Source organism: Oreochromis niloticus, linkage group LG1 (assembly GCF_001858045.2).
Source record: "Oreochromis niloticus isolate F11D_XX linkage group LG1, O_niloticus_UMD_NMBU, whole genome shotgun sequence".
In the NCBI taxonomy this organism is placed as follows: Eukaryota; Metazoa; Chordata; class Actinopteri; order Cichliformes; family Cichlidae; genus Oreochromis; species Oreochromis niloticus.
Window position 1 is genome coordinate 39,623,048 of NC_031965.2, and position 25,890 is coordinate 39,648,937.

A 25,890-nucleotide genomic window follows, 5' to 3' on the forward strand; every position below is an offset into this window, starting at 1 on the left:
AGCAGGTTGGAGGAGTGCGAGTGGGCGTGGTCAGCTGTGGGGGTCAAATCAGAGCGGCACTGGAACTAGCCGAGGTGTTTCACTACAGGGCGGCACTGAGGACCAGCGGTTCCCCCGTGCTGTGATACCAATGGTGGGTTAACTGGAGATTCTGAGAGGGCCGTACGGGAATGTGAAGGGTCAGCTGATCAGGGCGTACTCTCCCTGCGGTGCTGAACTGGGTGACCGCGGATCACGACTGTGGTCATGTGATCACATAACTGCAGCCATGAGTATCATGGCAGTGACTCGACATCAGGGTGTTTTGTTCAGGTCACTTTGCTCCTGAAGGCTGTGGCGATCTCCAGAATCTCTGCAGGTGTGCTCATGCATAGAACCACAGATGAGAGCAGACGTGCAGCCGGAGCAGTCGCCTCCTCACAGCTGCAGCCATGCTCGCAGCCAGCGGCTGCACGCTGCCAGAGATCGGCCTTTTCAGCACAGTAACGAGCAACAAATGCATCATCTCCCTTCCTGCTGATCGTGCGCTCTGGTTCCCTAAGCTGACTCAGGTGCAGCAGAACCGAACCGGCCCGGCGCACGACTCGCGCGACACGGGCCCACCTCGTGTTGTGCGACTTTACGCTGCGTGGAACGTGGACCGGGTGGTATGCGACGGAGCAGATCTGTGAGATCAACAGAAGTGTTCCAGGCAGCACTGACGACTTTCAGAAGGACGCTTTCCAACAAAATTATGCAGTGCGCCATCAAAGTGGTATGCATCCACTTTAACAAGGACTCTTTGTTTTATTCTGTTGCTCTCCATGTGTCATTAACTTAAATGCCCTATAAATACCATTGAAATATTAAATTGGCATTACTCTGCCATATTTTTATCATCTCTGAGGCTGTTTCTGCTGCTTTTATAGCGCGAGGGAGTGAAAGGAAAGAAGAAAAGAAGAACTGAGGCTCTGCCAGCTTCTTTTTCCTCTCTGCAACAGTCTGATGGTGAGTTCTGTTCATTTCACTCAGGGCACTTTGTGTTGATGGCTTACTGTGCACATAAGAAGCGTGCGGTGCAGGAAATAATTGTTCTTTTCATGGTAAGAAAGGCCATATCAATTAAGGGTAAACAGTCTCCTTAGTTATTACAGTACATCTCAGTGGTGTGCCTTCGTCTGTGTTCCCCTGCTTCCTCCACTCTGTCCACAATCTGTATTTAAGCCTTGTGATGTTCTGAGCAGCTTTTCAAACAAAAACACTCACAATATCTGCGTATTTGTGACACTCCGTGTAAAGGCTGCGCAGGGAAACCGAGGAGATGACGTTTTTTTAAACGTCTTCAAAGAAACTCTCGATTTTCTTCTTTAAAACGCTTCTTTGAGCGCCTCGTGATTTAACCAATTACACAGCAGCAACAGTCAGTCCGCCTCTTTGTTTCTCAGAAGCTTCCGGCCGTGTGCTGCAGGCCTATTATTTCTCATTGCCTGGGGACTTTAACTTAAAAGGAAGCTGTCATATTATAAAGAAGAAGAAGTAGCCGCGGGTCATTGGGGTGCACGCCAATATTTGAAATACAAACACGTAGGCTTCTTCACTGCCAGACGCATTTCCACTGTTCCTGCCCACCACACGGCTTTTAAGTCTCTAAATCCATGTTAGGCGTGACTGCCAATGTTCACGTGCGTTTTATTATGTATGTGCGTCGCAACCGTTCAACGGGCCCGTCGTTCGACATCCAGCGATGCTCGGCCGATGGCCCGCGCTGGCAGCTGGTGGTGTTACAGAAAGGCGATCTGGTAACTGCCTGCCTGTCATACTGACAGTTAAAACTATTAGTCATACACCTTTCATTGTGTCAAAGAGAAAACATCATGGTACGCAGCAGTCTGGGAAATGTAAACCATGATTATATGATAGATTTAAAAGGCAACACAGAACCAGGAAATATCATTCATCCTGCGCTCTCCTGCTGGTGGAGCCTTTATCACTTTCTCTTCATGCTGGAAGTGGGAAACAAACTCCACACCGTCCTCCTGGGCCATCGCACTCTCCCCGCACTCTGTGAAATAACACGAGCGATCCGTGTCCACGTGCACAAAGGGAACCGCCTCCATTTAAGAGGTAAGTGTAGTTGACATTGTTAGGGTGGTGGCGGGACTTTTTCTTCCCGGTAAGTTAAAAACATGTTGCTCATTCTAGTTTGGGCAGTGACGTGTCAAAGTTCAGAGAAATCACAGTTTGGGGGTTTTAAATTCTTTCCTTCCTGCCATCTCAGGATAAAGTGCAATGCATGACTGACGTGAGGAAACAGCACAGTCGTGTCTATTTGTGATTGTTTCATGTTTTGTTATTGGCTGTGCTTCCTGCACAGAGCTGCACGTGTGCAGGATACTGCTGAATGGCATGCTGGGTAATATTAGCTAGCCAGGTAGTTGTCTGCCACCAGCTGAGAGGCGTTATTGCTGATTTTTTCTGTCCCCTCTCTGAGGTCACTCTTGGCAGTGGGCGGGGCCTAACAATGAGCCAGGTGAAGGTGGCGTGACACTGCAGGCTAACAGATGGTTTTCTAAGAATGAGATCCTTTCAGCTGCTGACTTTGGCATCATACATAAAATCTGCACTGGCAACAAATGAAATGAAAAAAATGACAATCAATGAAAAAATAAAGACAAACTAAAGTAGAAATCAAAACATTTACAGTTTTTCAAAAATAAAAAGTCTTGTTAAATGAAAATATTGCAATCATCAAAAACATAAAAGAAAAATGTGAACAATAGTAAAGCGACAACAGAAAGCCGTGCTGACGTGTCACCGACGTGTTTGATTGGAGGGACTCTGCTCTGGTCTTGCTTGTGTTTTCTGGTCAGTACGAAGCTACGAGGACGTGTGACACCTGGAATAATCCATGGTGATTGTTGTTTGAAGCCGATCGAGCGCTCAGTCTCTGTATCGGCTCGTTTCTAATAGGGATGGGTACCGGTATCGGTTCTGACATAAACAGTAGTAACCAGACCGAAAAGCAGCGCACATTTCGGTGCTTTATTTCGGTGCTTTTTTTCCCCCTGAGATGTCATACACTTTGGATTCTAGCCAATCATTTTGCCTTTCCGAGGATAGTAGGCGGAGCCAGGTACGTACGTTCTTTTAGAGCAGAGCTACAGATTAAAAATGCCCAAGGCGAAGCGGTCAAAGTCTGGCTGTACTTCACAGCAAAAGACGCAAACTCAGCAGCCTGCAACAAGTGCTTTAAGCTGATACTGTGATACTGTCAAAGGAGGTAACACCTCGAATCTGATGAAACACCTGGCGACGCATAGTGTTTTTTTAAAAGCCGAGAAATGCGCTGTATTTGATAGCTTGCTGCAAGAACTCACACCAAGCACATCTACTGCGGGTGTGGTGCCTGTTATCGGACCCGGAGTTAGCAACATCCCCCAAAAACCCGAAGAGGAGAGTCCTGGCCCCTAGCCCTGCCAGCGTAGCAGAAATGATGAGGATGATGATGGCAGCAGCAGCCGTTCTCCTCTGCGTGAGTAGCTTCATGTTGTTCGTGTGTAATTTACGTTGAGTAGGCTAACCACATTATTACATTAATGCATGTAAGGTGAACTAGCAAACACGTCGTAGTTACATGCGGCTGTCTTCTTGTTTGATGGCAGATGCTCCCTTCACCCTGGCCAAAAAGGCTAAAATGACCAAAGAAAAAGTGGAAAACAGCTAAACATAAGAGGTTTTTGGACAAAGTTTTTGTTCTCCATTCTTTAAGCACCGGTTCGAGCACCATTTAAGCACTGGCACCGTTTCAAAAGTACCGGTTTGGCACCGGTATCGGATAAAACCTAAACAATACCCATCCCTAGTTTCTAACACAGGAGGAATGGCACGGAGGTGCAGTGGTTAGCGCTGTGGTCCTGGGTCTGGTTCCCTCAGTACTCCGGCGTCCTCCTGGCCCTGGGTGTCCTGTGTTTCTGTGTGACGCACTGGCGACCTGCCCAGGTATACCCACCTCCCACCCTATGACAGCTGGGCAGCCCCCCCCCCCGTGACCCTTAAACAGGAGAAAATGGGTGGATGGATGTTAGAACCGGGTCGTCTATCGGGAGGTCGTATGTCAGCAGCAAAGAGATGATCATTACCACTTTATTATAGTTAATGGATGAAGAGGAGTGATAGTGTTTCATGATGGCGCTGGCCTTTGACCTCTCTCATGTACGCAGCTGGATCAAGATGAGTGGTCTGACGGCTGCGAGTGGGAGGAGGAGAGTCTGCGAGATAATGAGAGCGCAGCCTAAAATCATGTACAATATGTAATTTTATGTTGAAACAGTGATTTATGAAGATTTCAGCTGTGCTGATGATGCCCTTCTCTGATTAGTTCATAATGTTTGATTCAGATGGTTTAAAGGAGGCGCTGATATCTCATCCTGACTGTAAAACATTCACAGTATATTCTATGGAAATAAACCCGTTCAGGCTGTTTTTCCTTTATTAAAGTCATATTTGGTCTGGTGTGATGAGTACCTTCTGTTGACCGGTGCTAACTAATGTTTGCTATAAATACTGCTGTGCTTCTGGCATCACTGAGTCAATACATCACTGATCTTTATTTAATTATACTTTATTTGAGCATCAGTATCATTTCCATAACCCCGTATCTGCCCTGATCAGAGTGGCTGCTGTTTACTGAAAGTTACACAGATCTGCTTTAAGTAAATCCTCAGCACTACTATAGAGACATTAATTATATTTATGGATTTATTTATTTTGTTTTTATTTAATTCCTTTTGACTGTGTGGTGCTGACGTGCACGCTCTCAGATTTCATCCAACTTTGAGCAGAAGTATTTGCATGTGACACGAGTCTTCCTGCTGTGCTGTTTATTGTACTGTACTTATATTCACTGTTTTATATCTTTTTTATATATAAAGTAAACGGCCGGGACAGACTCCATCCATCCATCTCTTCAGCTCTTCAAATAAAACTATAGCCCCGCAGACGCTTTCAAGAAATTTTGAAATAAATAGAAGGTTGGAGGTTAGCCTATAATTAGCTAAGACAGCTGGGTCAAGTGATGGCTTTTTACGTGGTTTAATTGCTGCCACCTTAAAGGCCTGTGGTACTGTGGTTGCCTGTTAATAGAGATAGATTGAGCTTATTTAAGATTGACGTATTAATGAATGATAAGACTTGTGTGAATGGTTTTGTCTAAATAGGGATGTGGACTAAAAAAGAAGAAAAATATAAAATTTTGATTGAGTTTGATTTATTTTTAGCTGGTGTGGGGGCAGATACCGGGTTTTTAGGGTTATTCTGTTGAAATAAATAATAAAGGTCTGTACTAAAATGAGTTGCAGGTCCATGCCTATTGTAAACAGTAATTAGATTGTGGGAACAAACCTGAGGGTGGCTCGATGGGACCAGTCGCCTGAGGGATGGTGCTTGACTGGGGACATGGCGGTTGGGTTGTTGCTGAGCGTACGAGAACCTGCTCTGTTAGGGTGTAGTCCGGCCTTCCAGTCAAGTCCTAAAGTTGTCTTTAAACGTCACCCTGTAGTCGCTGCGAACTGACGACAGGTGAGTGAACCGAGACCGAGAATAGGAGAGTGTGACAGTTCAGAGACTCAAGGACCATCGAGTGATGGAGAAAGTCTTGTTTAGCATCAGATACTGATAGCAGATATTTTTTGTTCAATTTAGGATGGTCCTGTATAATCTCTGGGATTTTACCAGCTAATACCAAGCATCAGGGACAGAGTATGTTAATGCCGTCTTCGTCCTGGAGTCTCTTGCAGTCACGGCTTGCAGGTCACGGAGCGACCTGGCTGTGGATGGGGTGCGAGGCAGTGCAGGAGAAAAGCCAAGGCCGTGGAGTGAACGGAGGTTTCCTGGTGGAATTCCCTGCATTTTTAACGCAATTATCTGACCAATAACATGAGACGACGTTAAATTCTAGGACGTTACTTATTAAGAGGTATCTGTGTCTGCGGGGATACCAAATATTTCTGGCACTGATGCCGGGCTTCAAATCAGCCATGCAGCCACCGTCCGATTAACGATTAGGTCCTGCCTTTTAAAGGTGGAAAGTTGACGAGCGGCGTGAGAAACGTCCTCGCAGACTTAACTTCCAAGTGTCCGGGGAGAAAGGAAGGTCGCGGATTAGAAGCGACCTCGGTGTAATCGCTGCATTCCTGTCCCACCATCCAGGCTGCGAGCATGTGACTGACTGCTGCCAAGTGTGGCCTTATGCTTTCTGTCACAGTGCCAGCTGCAACATCCTCTGCAGGGCCCCAAAATGATGCATCTCCTTTGATACATTCTTAAGCACACATCAGACACAGTCAAATATTAATCTGCCGTGCTCGCTGGCCAAACAACATCTGTCTCAAAACATGAACTTACATTCTCAGTTTGTCTTTTTTGGCTTGCAAAAATATGCCCCTGCATCTTTAGAACATCCATCCACACAGCGATGCGTATGTTTGCGCAGTTATTTACCAATTCATAAAAATTCAAATACTCGGAATAAAATGTAGCAAACAGAGGAGCAACCATAAGCATGAAAACACATCAGATTTATTCTGCCTGCCTTGTTTACCGGTTCACGGAACACTGCATGCAAACAGAATGCAAATGCTTCTGATTGAATCAGGTGATGCTGAGGTAATTGTATTTGGAGAAATGTCCAAGATTTTTTTTTCATCATTATCAGTGGGGGGTTTTCTTTATGAAATCCATCTTAAACAAAAGCTATCATCGCTCCCGAGCCTTGTGATCTTCCTTTGTCACATGCGGATGTGGATGCGTCTTTAATTTCCTTTCAATTAAAAGTAAATATACGCCTTTATTTTTTTCCCCCACTGTGAAATCCAAACAAGAGGAGTCAACATGAGCAGACAGGTGAGGAATATTCATTTATATTTGCCTGCCATTTTCCTTTCTTTTTTTTTATTGTTGATGCTGATGATGTGATTCAACAGGCAGCGGTGTGCCTGCGTGCCTTCGTGCCTTCCATCAAACACACCCACGAGTTTGTAAGCAGCGGAAAAAAAAGGAAAAGCGGGAGAGGAAAAAAAGAAATCCTCCCTGCCAGCTTGTCTTGTTCAGAGCTGGATGGGATAGACAAACAAACACCAAACAAGCGCAACACAACACAAACTTTACTTCATCATTAAATGGCTGTTAATCCGTGTCTCCCGTGGCTACAGTTGCTTTGATCAGAGCAAAATTGTCACAACTTTTTCTTTTCTTCTCGTCGTCTCGTCGCTCGTAATTGACGGCGGTGTTTCTTATTGACAGTCCCGTTTAAACGCGCCTTACCTGTGCGCTGATGATATATCTGATAACGTGTAGGAAGGCTCATGCTGTTAATTAATTGGTAATTAAAATCATTTTTCCGTTTCTAGCATCAGTCTCGCTGACACTGATGGCGGGTAGCGCTAATGCAAGCCTTTTAATGGTTTTACTGCTTCTGTCTCCATTAATCCTCCTCATGCTCGTAGGTAGGTAGGTGTTTCCGCCGTAAAGCCGCCCGTCGATTAGCGGACGCATTTTGGAGCCTCGGCGTTAGCATTTTGTTTGTGGAGCCGGAAGAAGGGCCTGAGAAGAGTTCTTAGCTAGCATAAGCGGGTTCGGTTGAACATGCGATAAGACCAGGCAAGCTTTTAGAGGTTTAATAAGGTCCTTTACAGTGCTCCGGTATCTGTGCTCTAGCCTTCAATACATGCAAGACCCCCCCATTCAAGACCAAGAGGAGATACAAGCCCGGCACCAAGCCCGGATAAACGGAGGGTCATTTGGGCCATACATGCCAAAGCAAACACCTTGGCAAATTAGAGAGAGCCAAAGGTACCTTACCTCACATCACTCAGGTTAGGGTTAGATGTCTAATGCCACTGTTGACCTTCCGCCTCCACCATGGAGCACCTGATGGGACACTGACTTAAATGCATTTGATGTCTTTATTTCACTAATGTTAACAGTTTTCTGTATTTGAAAGCCTCAGTGTTAGCATTGTGGCTGCTGCTGCCATGTTAGAGAGCGGGTAGAGTGCTAAGCTGTCAGCTAATCCTAGCTAGCTTGGTTGTACAGCAGCATCCACAGACTGTATGGGAGCATCACAGATACCTGCTAATCAGCTCTCAGGAACATTAAAATATGACTTGGACGGCCTGTTCGCACAGTGACCTCACAGCAGCCATATTATTGGTCACATGATGTCATTAAAAGGCTCCAACAGCACAAACATGGTCCAGAGGTCCAGTTCAGGTGAAGCTAGCTGACAGCTAGCAGCTACAGCCTTCTGTGTCACCGTCCGCCAGTCAGTCAAAGAGACCACGCCCCCAATTATTGTGAAGGGGGAAATTATCCAGAGAGCCCAAACAGTTTGTGTGTCAGGCTGTAAACATGGTTATTTCTGCTGTAATATTTTAACACGGGACTGACTCACTGCTGCCTCTGCTGAACGTCAGAGGAACTGCAGCTGTTGGCTCTCTCTGTTTTCAGCCTGGGAGGCTGCTGAGTGTTCAGAAGTGCTTTTGTTTCTGTTCATATCATCACTGCTGCTTCTCCCAGTAAATAGTGTGCTGAGCAGAATCCAAATCCTCGGTGTTTACTCTGTTAAAATCCTTTTGCACGTTTGGCTTCCGTCACACAAACTGCATCCAAACTCAAATCAGTAGTAAAAAACAACAAGACCGGATTAAATTTTCTCATTTCGCATCAGGAAGGACACTGGTTTACCTTAAGTAATACTGAGTCAAGGACTTGATTGAATTTCACTGATGTCGTTACGAGGTCACATTTCAGTGTGTAATATGATATAAATTTAGTTATCCCCCCTCCCCCCTCGGTCGCTCCCTGCCCTGAGCCGGGACTCTTCTCTGTGCTTTTAGTCTCGTTCCTGCGCCCCACACCACATGATGGATGGTCCCATCCTTTACAAATGTTTTATTGCATCTGTCATTAGCCAGAGGTGGCACATGCATACTGGAAGAAGATGCACGTGTGTTGGCTGCCGGGCCACACATACAAATGCTGAGAATCAAACCTTGAATCCTCCGGCGCGCCGCTGTCTTTAAGGCTGCGGCAGAGGCCCGGGGTGAGTTATGGAGCGATATGAGCCGCCGCCTTTTCTCCGCTGCTGTTTTGTTGTTTTGACCCTGCGCTACGGGAAGACTTTTTTTTTATTTTTTGAAAAACAGATCCCGGCTGTCCTGGATGGCTTTCAGGGTGGCGTCATGCGAAATGAAAAGAGGTGGCAGATTTTATTGAAGTTTGATTTAAAGAGGGGTGGGGTGGAGTGTGGAGGACACACAGAGGAAGAAAAGGCAGGAGAGGAAGATATCATAAATTATTTTACTCATATCCAGGCCTGCCGATGTATGCTGGTTTGGTAAATAATGCATCGCCCGGGTGCATAATTAGGACAACAACACTATTGTTTCCCCTCACTCACTCACGCTCCCAGTTAACCGTTGTTGGATTCTTCCTCCTCCCTAATGGATGTGCGGGCCACCTGATTGATCTGCGGAATAAAGACAGCACACCTTTTCCTTTTTTTAAGATTCACGTTCAGATGTAAATGATATAGGTTATCACACGAATTCTCATTATCATTTAGACACCAAATAAGCAAAGGTAATGTGTCCTAGAACACAGGAGGTGCATCACCCCGGTAATGTTTGTCGCCAACGATGTAGGTTGGCTTCATTACAGCGCAAATGTCCCCGCCACTGATTCTAACGCAATGTGACAAAATGCAAAGCGCCGTTAAAAGAAAAGCAGGAAAGAAGACGGGAGGAGGAGGAGGAGGAGGAGGTCATTATTTAATATACGTGTCTGAGCGCGTGCACGCGCACGCGTCTTCCTCTCTCGGCTTTCTTCGGCTGCAGATAACACCTTTTGGAAGAACTGCCTTGAAGCATTATCCCCCCAGACATGATACATGGCTAATCTTCAGCTTTGAGCCATTACGCTACATTTATCTGTGACCCCCTCTCTCTTTATATCATTACAGTTAAAGTCCATAAAAGTGTGTTTAGACAAAGATGAAGGCATTACCTGCTCAGAAACCCCAAGTGCTATTAGAGGCTTAGGCCCCTGCCGGTGTGCGCTGGATATTAAATATCCTTTATCTTAAACTCGCTCACTGTCTCGCAGCGCTCAAGGTAAGCTGATATCTCACTCTGCTCTGCCTTATATTGCCATAGGCGTAATAAATACACAGATATCAATGGGCCCAGTTTGTCCCGGTCTCAAACGATTATGTGAGCCCTGCCTCCCCTTTATGTAGTGGGAGTAGCAGGAGAGCTTTTATTTATTTTTCTGGGAAGGTAAGAACAGATATAGTTACAAAGTCAGACACAGTGGAAAGGAAAACACACACAGAGTCACGCCGAACGCTCACGGCGATCACCCAACGAGGAGCCGAGTGGGACGCGCGCTATCGTATCGCTGCAAGGGACAAAGAGTTGACTTTATTGTCTTAAGGACGTGTAATACAAACTGGGCCTCCCCCGGTAAAGTCAGAATCAGCGGCACAGCCCACACTCGACTTGGTCCTTTTGTGTGTGCTTTCTAACCTGAGCCAAGCTGGTCACGTCACTGGACGCCTGCCTCTTTAAACCTGTGAGGCCATCGCACGGCAGCACAAAGGGACTCCACGTATCCCGTTAAAGGAACTTTATGGCTTCTGGTCCGAGGGCGCCGGAATTTTTACCGCTACGTTTTTGTCTCATCTTTCATGCATTTGACGCAGTTGCACTCTTTGTGTGCTACTACTGTATACTGTATACAGTATAATACAATACAGCACTGGCAGAAGTACAAACACAGTGTGGGTGACACTGTCAGGGTTCCTGAGGGTCATTAAAGTCTTCCAGAGTCTCCAAACTTTGTAATAGTTTATGTGTCTCAACGTTGTCTCACATCAATCGTAAAGTTACAGCGTGTAAAAATTTCTCTGTTACATGTTAGTTGGTTGAAGTCTGCCGAGTTCTGTTTTCTTACCCCTCCTGTTCAGTGAATAATTGGGAGGGGTTGTCAGCCAATAGAGATTAAACTTAGGCTACACACCATAACGAGCCAGATCCGCCCCAGAGATTTTCCCTGTCTGCCAAAGGCTCTGCTGCTTACCTTAGCTGTAAATGTCCAGCTTTACTTACTCTGGAAGAGGCTGTAAAACTTTGCGAAAGGATTTGGATTTGATGAGACAGACATCCCCATTTCTGACTGCCATACTGAAGTGAGCTGTTGAGGGTATGTGCATGTGTCGTTAAGTGCTACTGTTTTTGCTGCTGTGAGCTACTGTTAGCATCTGTTAGCTATTTTTAGCCTTTATATGCTGCTTTTTTTCTGTCATGTGAGGTACTGTTAGCATCTGTTAGCTATTTTTAGCCTTTATTAGATGCTGTTTTTGTGCTGTTAGGATCTGTTAGCTATTGGTAGTCTTTATTAGCTGCTGTTTCGTTTGCTGTGAGCTATTGTTAGTTTCTGTCAGCTATTATAAGCCTTTAATAGCTGCTTTGAGCTACTGTTAGCTTCTGTTAGCTATCGTTAGCCTTTATTAGCTGCTGTTTTTGCTGCTGTGAGCTACTGTTAGCATCTGATAGCTATTGTTAGCCTTTATTAGCTGCTGTTTTGCTTGCTGTGAGCTATTGTTAGTTTCTGGCAGCTAGTGTTAGCCTTTATTAGCTGCTGTGAGCTACTGTTAGCTTCTGTTAGCTATCGTTAGCCTTTATTATCTGCTGTTTTTGTGTTGTGAGCTACTGTTAGCATCTCTTAGCTATTTTTAGCCTTTATTAGCTGCTGTTTTTGTGCTGTGAGCTACTGTTAGCATCTCTTAGCTACTTTTTAGCTTTTATTAGCTGCTGTTTTGTGCTGTTAGCATCTGTTAGCTATTGTTAGCCTTTGTTAGCTGTTGTTTGATCATGTTAGCCTCTGCTTGCTACTTTTAGCCTCTGTTAGCTAGTGTTAGCCAGCGTTAGTGAAACTGTTTTTGAAGTGGATGTAAAATTGTTGAACTCAGATGCTTAGTGAATAAACTCGATGTGAGAATGTTGAATGAATACTATTTATTGAGGGATAGTGTGATTTTTAGGCCAAACATTAGCTGGCGTAATGTTAGCTTATAACCATCTGCTGTTGTTATTTTGCCGGCTCGTGTCAGCTCTTATATGCTTTTCTATCTTTATACTTCCTTCTGTACCTGTTTGATTTCACCCGGTCCTTATAATGGTGTGTAATCAGTCAGTTTGCGTTTAGCTTTCCTTAAATAGAAATTCTTTAGAAATCACTGCCAGCCTTCGGGCCACTTAAAAGGTTTTTTTCTCACTTCCAGCATGACAAGCAAGTAAAGCAGGCTTTATCACAGACAGCGCACCATCCCATGATTAACCATATTCGCATACGGCAATCAACTCAAAGATGGACATCTGGAGGTAAAACTAATTAAGTCAGAAGTTTGTCTCTTTTGAATAATGTTTTAACTTCTGTTCTGCTAACTCCTTTAGCCTTCATATATGTGTGAAAACAGTTAAGCATCAGTTAAGGGTGCATGTTGGAAAGTAAAAACCTTAGCTCGCACTGCCCGTCCCAGCTGTTGGGGTGGTGCCGCTAACCGCTGTGTCCAGATCAAAGTTTTGAGATTTCAGAAAACTCAGATCCTGACTGTCAGACATGTTTATCAGAGCCAGGAGACCCAGCATGTAACTGGTTTTTAACAGCTCTGGTTTTGTCGTTTTTAAAGTGGTGCAGGAGCTCTGTTTGACTGATGGATGACAGTAAAAAGCAGCTGAAACACTTCCTGTGTGCACACACCTTTAGCCTCCTCCCGCCCCTTCCTGATCTATCCCCGGGGTTTTTGTCTCTGTAACGTTAACAGTGAGTGCGCAGTCTGCTGGATGTTTAAGCTGAATTCTGCTGCACGCTTTAGTCCGGCTGAGCGAATTTCCTTTCGGGCTTTATGTCCCTTTACTGGAACAACTGTATTTCTTTCCCGCTGCTCCGAGTCACTTTCACAACTTTCATTACCTCTCTGAGGGCAGGCGGAGCGCGCCGGCAGGGGAGATGGGTGTATATCGCCTAACTATAACCCGTCATCCCCAGAGTGTGGAGGTCAATGAGATTAACCTATAGCTCCGTTTTCCTTCATTACGCACTCCAAATTACACCCACTTACAGACAAGAGACAGAAAGAGGAAATCGTATATGGGCTGATATCTATTTAAAATCTAATCCCTTTGGGTGAATTGCTCAGCCTTTCCATTTCTCTTATGTTTCTGCCTATTGCCTCCGGGCTCCGCTGTGCCGTGGTGCGCTGCGGCACCGTTCAGGAAGGTGCTATAACCTCGGCCCTGTTCATATTAACTTTAGATTCATCTGCGCTAATATAGGAGACACTTAGGATTATAACTCCCTCTTTTCTGCTGTTATTGCTCAGTTAAACATTACACGCTCGTAGCCTATTGCTCCACTGGCATGCGCTCGCTCGGGTTATTTACTGTTGCTTCTTTTTCTAAGTGGGAGATTATCAGCGTCCAGATTGTCTTTTGTCCTCCCCGCTGCCCCGCCGTGTTTGGTGATTTAGCAGAAACGTATTGTACTGAGTTGTAAACAGTATGTGGACGGAGGATATATGTCCTGGTTTAGTGTTTCCTGTCCGTGTCGCTGAGGTTTGGCTTGGAATCTGGAGAAAGAGCAATTGTTCGCCAACACGCAACCACAATGAGACGTTTTATTATAGCTGACCCGCTCTCTGTATACAGCTTCTATAGCATGACGGATGCACGGCGCTCTGATCCAGGGAGACTCCGACGTGGTGCTCTGCAGGGACGCTGCCCTAATCAGATTTCATGATTTTGTTTTTGAATGTGGCTCGCTTTAAGAATAATGTTCTCCATGATGTGTCGTGCAAACACTGCTCGGACAATAAGATAAACACTGGCTATAAACACGCTCTTTGATATGCAGCTAACCCGAGCTCCGACTGGATTATCTGATCCCAAACTGCAGGTGCACGGGTCGACATTTCATATGTCACAGGCAACAGTCTGGAAAATGACAGCATATACAAAACACAGGAAAGTTGCTTGGATAGAGAGGAAGTTAAAATGTGGCAGACATTATACACAGAGGGGTGGGGGGGGGCTGCTGCCCGTCGCTCCGTCCACCTTTGTTTTCGGCGGTTTCAGAGATGACTCACATGCTTCAAAGTCTTCTTTTGTGCCGTGTTTACTTTATTTTTTGTTTTGATAAAATGATATTTATTGGAGCCACTCGAGCGTCCTCACAGGCTGCAGGAATCAAACTTTCCATCTCAGCTTCACGCTGCTGCTGTTAGTTTTGAGGCTTTTATATTGAATTTCATCTGAAAGCAGAGGACGATGGATTTTTGCTCTTTACTGCTGATTTTTAAAGATTCAGTCACCTCTAACCATCTCCTCCCGACACGTGTTCTCCCAATGACCGAGTTGGTGGCCAGGCAGCTCTGCAGAGAGTCTCACCCCTGGGTTTGACGGACTCCACGTCCACCATCTCAGACCGCAGCTGGTCCTGTTCTGTGAGCCGGGAGGGGCCGTGGTCAGTTTAACCAGAACCTGTCGCAGGTGGAGAACCTGTGAAAGGCTCATAATCATAATCGCTCTCTGTCTGCTACAACTACAATCATAAACGTCCATGTGTCTCAGTTATTCAGACCTTTGAAAGATTACCTGTAACCACAGGTGTGGTAAGGTCAGCCACAGAAACCAGGGCAGTGCCTTAGGTCGGTCATTATCACGTTTATGGTTTGGTTTTCATGTTACCTGCTAAATTTATCAGTGATAGAGCCTCCGACTGAGGGTGTAAGTGATCACATGCAATTTATAATTTATTTAAAATTATATTTACCTATAAACAGGCACACTAGAATAAGGGGTAAAATAAATCAAAGTACTGCATGAGTCAAATATTTTTCATTTTCATAGCAATTCTGATGTAAAACAAACAAACTTTTGTCATAAGTACTCTGTACTTCACGGGACACAGACGAGTATTATGGAGTGGATTAATCCGGCCTTTTTACATCTTTTCTTCATTATGCTGATGTGTGTGATGGATGCTCTGTTAGTCCTTTTATTTTCTCTGTGTGACCTCATCATGATGGCGCCAAGGAGTGCCTCCTCTTCAGGCAGGAAGAAGATCTTCAGTGTAAGATGGAGAAATATTGTTTGTTTTTCTGCAAAACTATCAAAAAATGATGCAGTACTTAAAATTACTTACAGATTATATGCATTAAATATAGTTACTTACACATGACCTAAAATTAAAGTATCACTTGTGGTTTCCTGTACGAACATCATCACATTGCAGGCGAGTGTGTGCTGTATTATAAAGTGTAGATGTGAACATTTCAGATGAATCACCTGCTCTTCCACTAACTCGTGCTCTGGTACAGGTTAACCATTAGAGGAGTGGCCTCATCCAAAGATTAGATATCTGATCTGGAAGCACCTCAGAATTCTTTCAGGAGGAATATTGCTGTGGATGTATGGAATACCTGGATAAGATGGAAAGAACTAAAAAGCTCTGTAGTCGAGTAAAAAAAAAGCAAAATCAGCCAAACAGGAAGTGCTGTGAGAGACTGAAGAAGTCGCCTGGATGTCTCACTTTGTCCAGATCGTGCATGGAGACAGCGATGAGCTCTTTGGCCCATCGAGACCACCTCCTCTTTACCCATACACATCGGTACATAAGACGTGGTGTGACAGGAGTAGCTGCTCGGGCACAGAGCGCCCTCACTCACCTGTGAAGCTCTTTTAGTTTCTAAGCAGCCTGAAATGTGACGGAAACCTCTGAGCCCAGCACAGAGCGTCGGGGGTTTCTGCTGGGTCTGATCTGAAACATCGGTTCATAAAACGTGCATCAGCAGTTTTACCTGAAGTGGATTCAGGGGGGTAGCGTGTCCTGTGCGGGTTACCAAGGGCCCCCGTGTTCCTGTTTTAAGGTTTTCCATAAACAAAAGGCAGCTGTGATTATAAGGACTTACATCGTGAGCGCGCTGCATGCCTCGGCCTAAATTGATGCTGTAGTTTTAATTATTTTACGCTCTTATCTGCGCTTCCTCTAAGCTGAAAGTTTAGGGAGCCATTATAAATTGTTCACACTGACCAAATATCTTGTCCTCCATCAGCCTCGGCTTTACTTGCAGGGATTTTTGGTTAATTAAAGCATCTGGACTCTGTGCTCTTTAAAGCTGCGTCCACTTGTAGCAAGCGTCACACAGACGCGTCCCCTGTATAGTAATTATCATTAAGAGCACAGCTCAGATATGGACGGCGACAATAGGAAGCCAGCTCGGGATTATCTGAAGAGCGGCGCCGCCGATGAGCACGTGCGAGGTTTATCGCTGAGAGATGGTGTGACCGATGGAGCGTCGTCAGGGTGGGTGTGACAGAGGAGGCAGCAACCTGGCTCGTGTAACTTCCTGGTTATGAATCGCCTCCGTGGAAAGGTCAATGCCATGACAACCCTGTAATGGATGTCACTGACGTCCAATTAAGTTCTTTAAAAAAAAAGGCGCCTCGGTGCGTGCTTATTAAATATAAACGGGCTGAATCAAAAGTCCAGGCCCTTCTCCTCCGACTCGGACAACCTGAAGCATTTCTTCTGTCTTAATTATTCATGCTGTGGATTTTGGGGTGAGGGGGAGCTAAACACAAACAGGCAGACGCTCATATTCTCAGACATTTCAAACCTTTTCCCCCTCACTTTGTCTGTGCGGATAAATAGAAGCGAGCAAAGAACAACACTCCTGTGCTTTGAGAAATGCAAATATTTGTTGCCAGGTTGCTGAAGCTTTCTTCCTCAGATCTCTCTCACTGTCTCGCCCGGTCCCCCCTCCTCATACCCACACAGCTACTTTGAGCAAACCGGTACATGCAGTCAGGTGGTGAATAGGAGAGTGCTAGTTTTTCTCTGTGTTATTCGGCCCTTTGATGCACGTGTGCAGAAGCTTCCTCCGGTCCAACAGGAAAAAGTCCTCTCACTTTTTAAGCCTACCTTTGGTTGAACTTATGCTTCTCTTTTTTTCTTCCACGTCTTGTGTATCCACTCTGAAATTATAGATGGGGATAATAATAATAATGTCATTTTGCACCGGAATCTTAGTCATTACCTGCAGTAAAGTGCTTCTAATTGATACCACCAGAGAGATAATGATTACAATGCCCTCCAGGAACATATTATTGCAATATTAACCTTTGTATATACTTTTATGCAGAAGACTGTGCCACATTAAGGGATCTCTAAATCTTACTTGTGCGGTATAATGCCATTACAAAAGAATGGATACTCGGAGGTGTGCCCTTTTCCTGATTAAGTGTGTCCAGGGGTTTGCAGCCATCTCCGGGAAATGGATGACAGGGAAGTGCAATTTCCACCATCTTCCTCTTCTCTTACAGGTTAAAGCTTTGCTCCCACCTGCGCTCGAGGAATAACCTTTTCCTGCTCCCATGCTTCTAGTGCGTGTGATATGGATCGCACATCTGAATGTCATTTGTGCGTCTGCGTTAGTGTACGCATTTCCACGTGCATGCCCGATATTTGACCATCGTACTGCACAGCCGCTGCTGCTGCTGCTGCTGCGCCACACTCGGCTGGAACCCCCCTGAAACAAGACGCCATCCAAACTGGGGACTATTTTTGGACACGGCGCCGTTTTCCACCGTAATTGGCCCACGCTGAGGCCGCGATCCTCGCTGTCGGCCGTGCCGTGCAGTGCGTGCGTGAGCATCGCGTGACGTGTGCTTCCCCCTTAAAGGTGTGTGCAGGACAGAATGAAGAGGCAGCAGTGACTGAAACCCTGTGAGCAGAGAGACTGAAGCACTGCTGACAGAGAGCAAATGAAAACAAATGAATTCAGGCTGCAGTGTGTGTGTGTGTGTGTGTGTGTGTGTGTGTGTGAGAGAGAGAGGGACTCATGACACAGTCCACAACAGCTCCTTAAGACCTGGTGACACAGGACAGGAAATTGGGATATCTGAATACTCCCCGTTGGCTTGACCTCACGTTGGCTCCCACCCACGCTCTCCTCATCTGCAGTAGCCATCTTCAGCCTCTGGTGGGCAGTGTGCGGTTCTCGGGCCTCACAGAGGATCACAGAGGCCTAATCATGGTGGAGCTGCTCTTAGGATTTATCCCACATGGATGCTGTGTTAGTTAATATGAAGTCAAGTCAAGTTTGGAGGGTTCAGCAGGTAACCAACAGTCATTTAAGGCTTTATTTGCTAAACAGAGGCTGGCCTTGATAGAAGAAATGACACACACACACACATATATATATATAATATATATATTTTGATATGTAAGAACTCCTAATGTAGAAATTTGATATCAGAAAAGGGGGAACCGGAGAGAAACAATAAGCGGATGTGTTCTGGAGCAAAGTTAAGAGTTTGTGATGTGCTTTGATGGATTTGGGAGAACAATTTCAAAACAAGAGAAATGACACGATCGTGGTTCCCAAACGTCTTTAAGGATCAAACATGTAGCACCTAATCACAGCAACAGTCACCTCATAGTGCTTGTAAGCTAAAGACCCAACAATCACATGACCCCCTATGAACGAGCTCTTAGTGAGAGTGGGGAGGAAAAATTCAGGAAGAAACTTCCAGCAGAACCAGGCTCAGGGAGGCTGGTTAGCGATGCCCCCAGCGGGCGCGTAACTAAGGGAGGGTTCAGGGTGTCGTGATCCAGGCCTGAATGCTGCTTGAAACAATTCATTGTATAAATGAAAATCTGAGGCCGGGAGCTCCGACTCGCTGCCGCGGTCCCAGCTTTGTTCAGCCCGACGCTTTTAAAATCACACTTGCTGCCTGTTTTAAATCACCAGGATGTGGTCGAGCTCTGTTCTAAACGGCTTTTATACCCTCAGAGTTTAAATGCAAGCTTTCTATTCTTCTCTCATATTATTTGTGTTTTTATATCTTTTTGTCACGTCGGGGTTTTTACAAGTGCTTCACAAATAAACGTTATTATCCCCGGGGCTGAAAATGAACGGGCTTATAACGGGCACGGTGCATGACATGTCCAGGTTGTGCACTTCCTGCCTTAAGCTGGATAATCTTAAGCCACCCTGTGACCCCGCACAGGATAACCTGGTACGGACGATGGATGGATTGCCTGCTTTAATGCAGTGCCAGTTTGTCATAGGGTTTTTCTGGGGAAGCGGCAGACAGAGTGGTGACACATATGTACAAACCTGCTGAAGTCCCAGAGTCAGGCTAACTTTTTGAAGAATACAGAAGAGTAAAGGGAGGAATTTGTTGTGTTTCCTGGATCCTGACGGCTCCTCTCTTTGTGACATCACGCTGACTGACTGACTAAGCATCACCATACTGTGCTATTGTGCCAAACCAGTGACATGGTCGGGGGGTACAACAGCTGTATTTACTGTGTTGGTGGCGGTGCCAGTAGCGTTTGTCCAGCTCCCTGCCATACGTCATCAGAAGCAGCAGCAGCTTCTTCTCCAGCAGCGCGCAGGAAAGTGTACCTGCTCCTTATTTCCAAGGCTAGGAGATGCAGAGATAAAGAGTTTGCCAGGAATTTATTTTTTTGTGTTTAGTATTCATCTCATAGTTGTAACACGAGGCTCACTTGTCCTTGACTGCTTGTTACAAATAACCCACATAATTCCCACAGGCTCAGAGATAATTCACTGATAATTTAAGGCATTGGTACTGAGTTGCCTTTTCCACATACACACACGCAGAAATCAGCACATTCCTTCTCATTGTTCTCTCAGTGCTCCTGAGCTGACACCAGTTAGCGTGTCTTTTGTTCTGGGTAACAGGAGACTGTCGCTGAAGTGTACACAGAGGTTAGTGCCACTGAGCTCTTTTGTGGTGCGGCAGCACCTTCGCTTCATCTCTGTTCACGCCTCAGACACATCATCTCTGATTTAAGGAAGAGCTGCTCAGTCAGGTGCTGCCAGCAGCTCAGAGACCTGCATTTCTTCTCACGTTCACACTGTTATATCAACACCGTCACATCAAGTTTAAGGCAGTATTTTTATACCGGGGCACCACAAAGAGATTAATTTTAGTGGTAGTCTTCCCACCGGGGAGTGAATGTAATCCTACAGCATTACAGAAAAAGGAGATGAGAAGGAGGCGTGGAAAGGAATCCTACAGGACAGGATCGGGAAAGAAAAGGGAAAGAGGAAAACGCAGGGTTTGAAGGAAAAGAGGAAGTGAAAATATGGGCGAACACGGGCAGAAGAGTAATCACGTGTGTCCGGCGGAGGTCACCACTGGTCTGCAGGTTCTAATTATGTGCTAATAGCCACTGAGGAGGTCATTTGCAGCCATTAGCCAGTGCCTGTAGGTAGTTAACGGCCCACAGCATAACCCGGCCTCCTTAATGTTCCCTACGAGGCCGTTAGCGCTCTGTCACCAGCCAGCTAGCTGCCTCGTTACTGCGATTAGAAACCAATTGATAGGTAATAGTAAAATATGATAGCACACTATCCAGGAAATATGGACTGTGGTGGAAAGGTGAGGGGACAGGACACGGTGAGCTGGAGAGTGTCTGGGAGCATGAAAACATCCAGATGTGTTTGCTGTGGAGGAGCCAGCATCGGAGTCCCTCTGACTGAGGGAGTGATTGATCTGTGATTAGTTCCAGTTTGGCTCTGATTGGTTTGATTTTTCAGAAAAACACTTTTACACTGTAGGTAAGTAATTCGAGCCTGCTGTGTGTTGTCACCTTGAAGTCACTCAGTTCAGACTTGGGAGCTGGTTAAACCTCCCCCCAGCATATTTCTCTGAGGATGACGCGAAAAACACCTGCCACTCATTTTGACTGCAGCTCGTGGAGACGACCTGTAGCGCTTACCTGTAGTGGTCACCTCAGGTGTGGAGGAGGAGCAGCTAGGACTCTAAAGCCTAGCTTATAGTCACGGACAGCTGGAGACCCGACGGCCGAGTAGCCTTGTCTGTTACACTCGTTGAAAGTCCTGTTGACACCCGTGCGCATGCTGGAGCGTGTTATTTTCCACAGATGAGTCACAAGAAACAGGAAGCATGATTCCCTAACCCGAGTGCTCGTTCGTAGGGAGGCGTCTTTACTTTTCAATACAAAGCACCTTGAGGTGACCGCGGTCGGTGTTATGTGAAGAAAAGTAAACTGAACTCTTCGCGGAGCGGTGCGGCGTCCACGTCTGCTCCGCCCTTTGAGAACCGTGGCCTGGGAGGTGCTCTGCCTCCTTCGGCGTTCGGTGAAGCCTAATCCAAAGCTGACCACATGTTTGCCAGGTTTCCCCAGTGATGAGCTCCCGTGGGAGGACGGTCTTGAATAAAATCTGTGTGTGTGTGTGTGGGGGGGGGGGCGTGAAGCTTTCTTTGCATTGAAATACTTGTGTTTCACATTTGTGCGGATGGTCACAAAAAACAAGTCATGTCCAAGCAGAACAAACAGATCACATTTCCTCTCCGTCTCCTCGCTGAGACCGAGCTGGTACGCTCGGGGAGGGGGGTCCCTGCTGTGACTTGAATGTAATAGCCACACACGAGAGGCCCAAACTGGGCCTAAGATACATGAACACATAGAAATCAAATCAGTATCAAAACAAGGATATTCTAGACCTACTATGTGGAACATTGTTCTTAATCAATTAGAGTCAGATGGTTTCATTTAAATATATTTTATTTTTGCTCCGGGCAGACATTGATTCATATGATTTAAATTAAAATCACACTGCTTATCGGTCAAAGGCAGTATACTTCCTGCCGCTCCGCATTCATCAAGCCCAGACAAGTTTGATCTTGGGTATACGCCGTATCCGGGCAAATAAAGAAGTATAGCTCTCCCCGAAGAATCGCACATTTGTCTGTGATGAAACCTCAGGCCGGCCTCTAAATATTTGCCCGTGCTGTATTTGTGCGAGCGTTTCATTAACGATCAGAGCTGACAAACACGCACACTCGTTGACCCCAGTCATCGGGGGAGCGCCCGGGACGGTAGTGTGTGTGTTCGGTGTGTATTTGTTGAAAATGTAAATGCCTCACATGAGGAATTGATGTCAGTGGCGGAGGAGACGGACTGCAGTGGAAATGGATCTGGAGCGGTAAACATTTTCCATAGCGGCGCTCCTGGCTGTTATTTAAGGCCCTGTCAGAACTTGAAAGTGTAATTGATACAAATTCTAAAGTTTAATTTTTAAAGTTTACAGTCAGGGAGGGTTCAGGGCTTCAGATTGTTTAAAATTGCACTCACTCCCTTTTCATTATAGCAGGATAGTCTGAAAACATTTGTTCATCAAAGGCCTGCTACAAATTAGACTTTGAGAAACTCAATTTGAAGTAAAGAAAAGCATTTCTTTTCCTCCGGGGGAAGCCAAAGTCTTGGCTGTGTTTGCATTTAAATCTAAACTGGGCACAATATGTGGCTTTGGAGATGCATGCAGTCATCACAGCGACACACACACACATACACACAGACAGAGACATGTTTCCCTCAGCGGCAGAAAACCTTGCTGTCATATTGCACCCATGCTCTTACACTGTTGTATCTGCTCCCAGATGAAATTAGCACGAGGCCTCTGGAGATGCTGACGAGCAGGAGGCCATGTGGTAAATCTGGGCTCGGTGCGGGGCAGGCAGACACAGAGAGGCAGATCGAGATGGCCGGAGCAGTGGAATAACATCTTAATCTATCTGAGAGGCGAACAGTGGCCGGTCTGTTTTTGGAGCACGCTGTCTTGGATGACTCCCAAGCAGAGGGGCAGGGAGTGGAGCCATCTTCAGCTGCTAGTCACTAACATGGCAGTAATAAGGCAGCGATGACCCTCCCAGGACTGCCGGCCAACACTCCCTCTGCCTCCTCTCCCTTCAGCACAAACACACACACAGAAAGGCAGCCTGTTCGACCGAGCCCAGAATACAGGACGCCTCCAAACTCTGTCCTCCTTGTTTACCGGCTCGCGGTCATTTTGAAAGGAACCGTTAGCGAGGCCGAGGGGGCGTTCAAACATGGCTGCGCCCGATTGAAAACGCACCTGACGCACCTGTTGGAGCCCGAAGCATCATCTGCTCTGAGCTCACACTATTAATATTATTTTCTGTAACTAAAAATTGATTTTAAACACAAATCTTGCGACAGTTTGTCACGTACGCGTGGCTTCTCCTCTCTAACTTTGAAATAATCCAGATGTAATTTGATCAGAGGCGTTTTATTTTTTATTATTTAGCGTTGTCAAACTCACATCTTGAGTAAATTCAAATAAAATAAAGGGAGTGAAACTTTTTTTAAATTTACTGTTAAATTCATCATGTTTGTGTGTCCCAGGTTGGTTTCAAATAAAAGACTTGGTGGTTAAAGTTTATAAAGGTTTGTAAATGGTTAAAACCATCAGAGGGACACACTGGGCCCTGAAGCAAAACCTGGTTACAGTGAAAATACGATTAACGTAAAACCATCCACCTTTAGAGGTCAGGGCGGCGTGCTGGACCTTTTGCAGATTCGTGTTTTGGGGCTTGCTTTGCTTTCCTTTGACGGCGTCGTGGGTGGATTGTCCTGCGTCAGGTGTCGAGCATCCACGAACGCTGGATGACTTTTAGAGCTGTAAGCACTGATTATCAGACTGTCGACCCGACTGTGGACGGCTGGTTTTTGCCTTTGCGTGTCTTTTCTTTGCTAGCAGAAAAAAAAAAGAAGATCAGAGTAAACACGTGTCTCACCGTTGCATGTATATCACATGACTGATGATAAGGACACCGGCAGCTTTGATGAAATGTTGTTATTTTGTGCTGCTGGGATGTAAACAGCTGGCTGATGACGGCGTGCCGCAGGGCTCCATCCTGGGACCACTCTGTTTCATTTAAAATTCAGAGAGCTTTGGTGGTAGTGATGTTGACTGTAATCAGCTTTTAAACCCTCTGCAGTTTGTTCTGTATGCTAATAAAAGTAAACTAATGCTCGACAAATTAAAACCACTGAATCGGTACCTCAGTACAAATACTCGGGCTGTTATTTTATATCTGACCCTCTTTTATGTCTCACATTAAGAAACACATTCAGAGAAAACTCAAGTTCAAGCTGGATTTTTCTTTTGTTTGAGGTCAGAGACGTCCTGCGTTCACTCTCTGTCAGTGTTGGATTATTGTGATATTTATGCATTTACTGCATACTGTCTATTGTGGCGGACTGAGAGTCATCACCAGGACTGAAGCTTGTACTCACCCTGCCAGATTATATACCGGAGCTAAATCACTGATTTGATCTGCTTTGTCCTTCCACCGACTCAAACACTGTGATATTCTTATTTACAGAGTTATTCTGGGTCTGACTAACTGACCTACATCCAACTGAAAACTGTCCCAGCACTGTTTCTTATTTCCAGCTGACCCTGGATCTATTTCTGATTTTATTGATTAGTTTTTTGTTATTATTATGTAAATTTGTCCCTCCAAAAAATCAACAAAATCTTAGTTTTTCACCTTACATGAATTTAAGGTGGTTTTCAGTCATCATGTGAGACAGTCAGACATTACTGTCATTACAGTATAAATGTTTCCTAATTTTGGATGTTTTTGTATTTCCCTCAGTAGCTAATGTAGATATTTGTTCATGTGTTTATTATGTTTTGCTCTAATTATTATTATTATTATTTTTATTTTTAACGTCTGGACTTTTATTAAATTTAAGAGAAAAAATATAATTCATAAAATACTTTTGTTTGCCATTTTTATTACATAAACTGATTGAATAAGGGAAAATATTTCAAATTCGTTTGACTAATTAATATTAAAACCATCGTAGTGATTTTCGCTTTAATTGTCCGGCGTGCACAGGCCAGGTCGGTGTGTGTCGCACACGTGCACGCGCTGACGGTCCACCTGCACGCGTGTTTCTCGCCTTTCCACGTCGCCGTGCGTCGCGGAGAACAACACGAGTTGTGCGCATTGTTGTAAATTTGCATGCTCAAGTCCATATGGCCACTTCCTTTGGACCTGCTTTCCCAGCGCCGACGGATTGTCAGGCCTGTCAGCCGATAAAGAATCACTTGACTTGCTATAACAAGTTCAAAAGGAGCTGATGACGCGCTGTTGATCCATGGATAATCGGTAAAAGAAACACCCCTACTGCTCGCTGCTATCACTCCCATAGAGATAGCCCTGTTATTGATGGGGAATGCTTATGCTAATTTCTTGGGGGGAGGAGGAGGAAAAGTTTTTTATTATTATGTTGGAAAATGCTCAAGAAAAACGAAGAAAAGAAAGTGAATTCCGTGGGAGCATTTAGGAGCAGCATGGGAATCAGATTTTCATAGCGCATAATGAGGCAGCGAGCTGGTCCACTAATGTGTCACAGAGCTGCAAATATCTTTTAAAAGCAGGCTGCTGGCGGCCAGGGGCTGGCACGGGATGTTACAGCCTCTCTCGTTTGCCCCGTGGTTGGAATGAAAGCTGCTCGCCGCAGCTGCGTGTAGATTTCACGCGGGGAAAGTTATCTGCGTGGAATTCAGAAAAGACGTGGAGGTGTTTGACTCCTGCGCGCTGTCACACTGACCGCTTCCATGTTCCTCAGCGTGACACAAGCAGCACGCAGAGGGGAGAAGATCACGAGAGCAGGGGCTGGGAGCTGGGAGGGGGGGCTCTTCTGAATATGACCCCCAGATACCCCGCTGCGGGCCCACGTCCGGTTCCGCGGACATCTGATAGCATCTCAGGCGCTGACATTAATGCCTCTCTCGGTTCGACATTTTGAATAATCGAGGCTGTCTGCCGTCATCCCGCCACTAGCTGTCAGCAGCACCGCCTGCCTGTCTGTCTGTCCGTCCGTCTTATCGTGCTCTTACATTGTAGAAAACAAGCTGTCCGTACAAGAGAGCACTTGATACTTTTTTATTATTACCAAACCGTTCCCATAATT

The 25,890-nt window shown here is 45.6% G+C and overlaps 1 protein-coding gene across 2 annotated transcripts in view; it reads left to right on the plus strand.

The window, feature by feature from the left end:
* Window positions 1-11,071: 11,071 nt before the first annotated feature.
* znf536 (zinc finger protein 536) overlaps window positions 11,072-25,890 on the plus strand; it is a 213,568-nt gene continuing 198,749 nt past the window's right edge. For both annotated transcript variants that reach the window (XM_005447858.4, XM_025908642.1), the window contains exons 1-2: window positions 11,072-11,238; window positions 12,320-12,419. The gene's annotated coding sequence lies outside the window, so the exon portion shown is untranslated. The remainder of the gene's footprint in view (window positions 11,239-12,319; window positions 12,420-25,890) is intronic.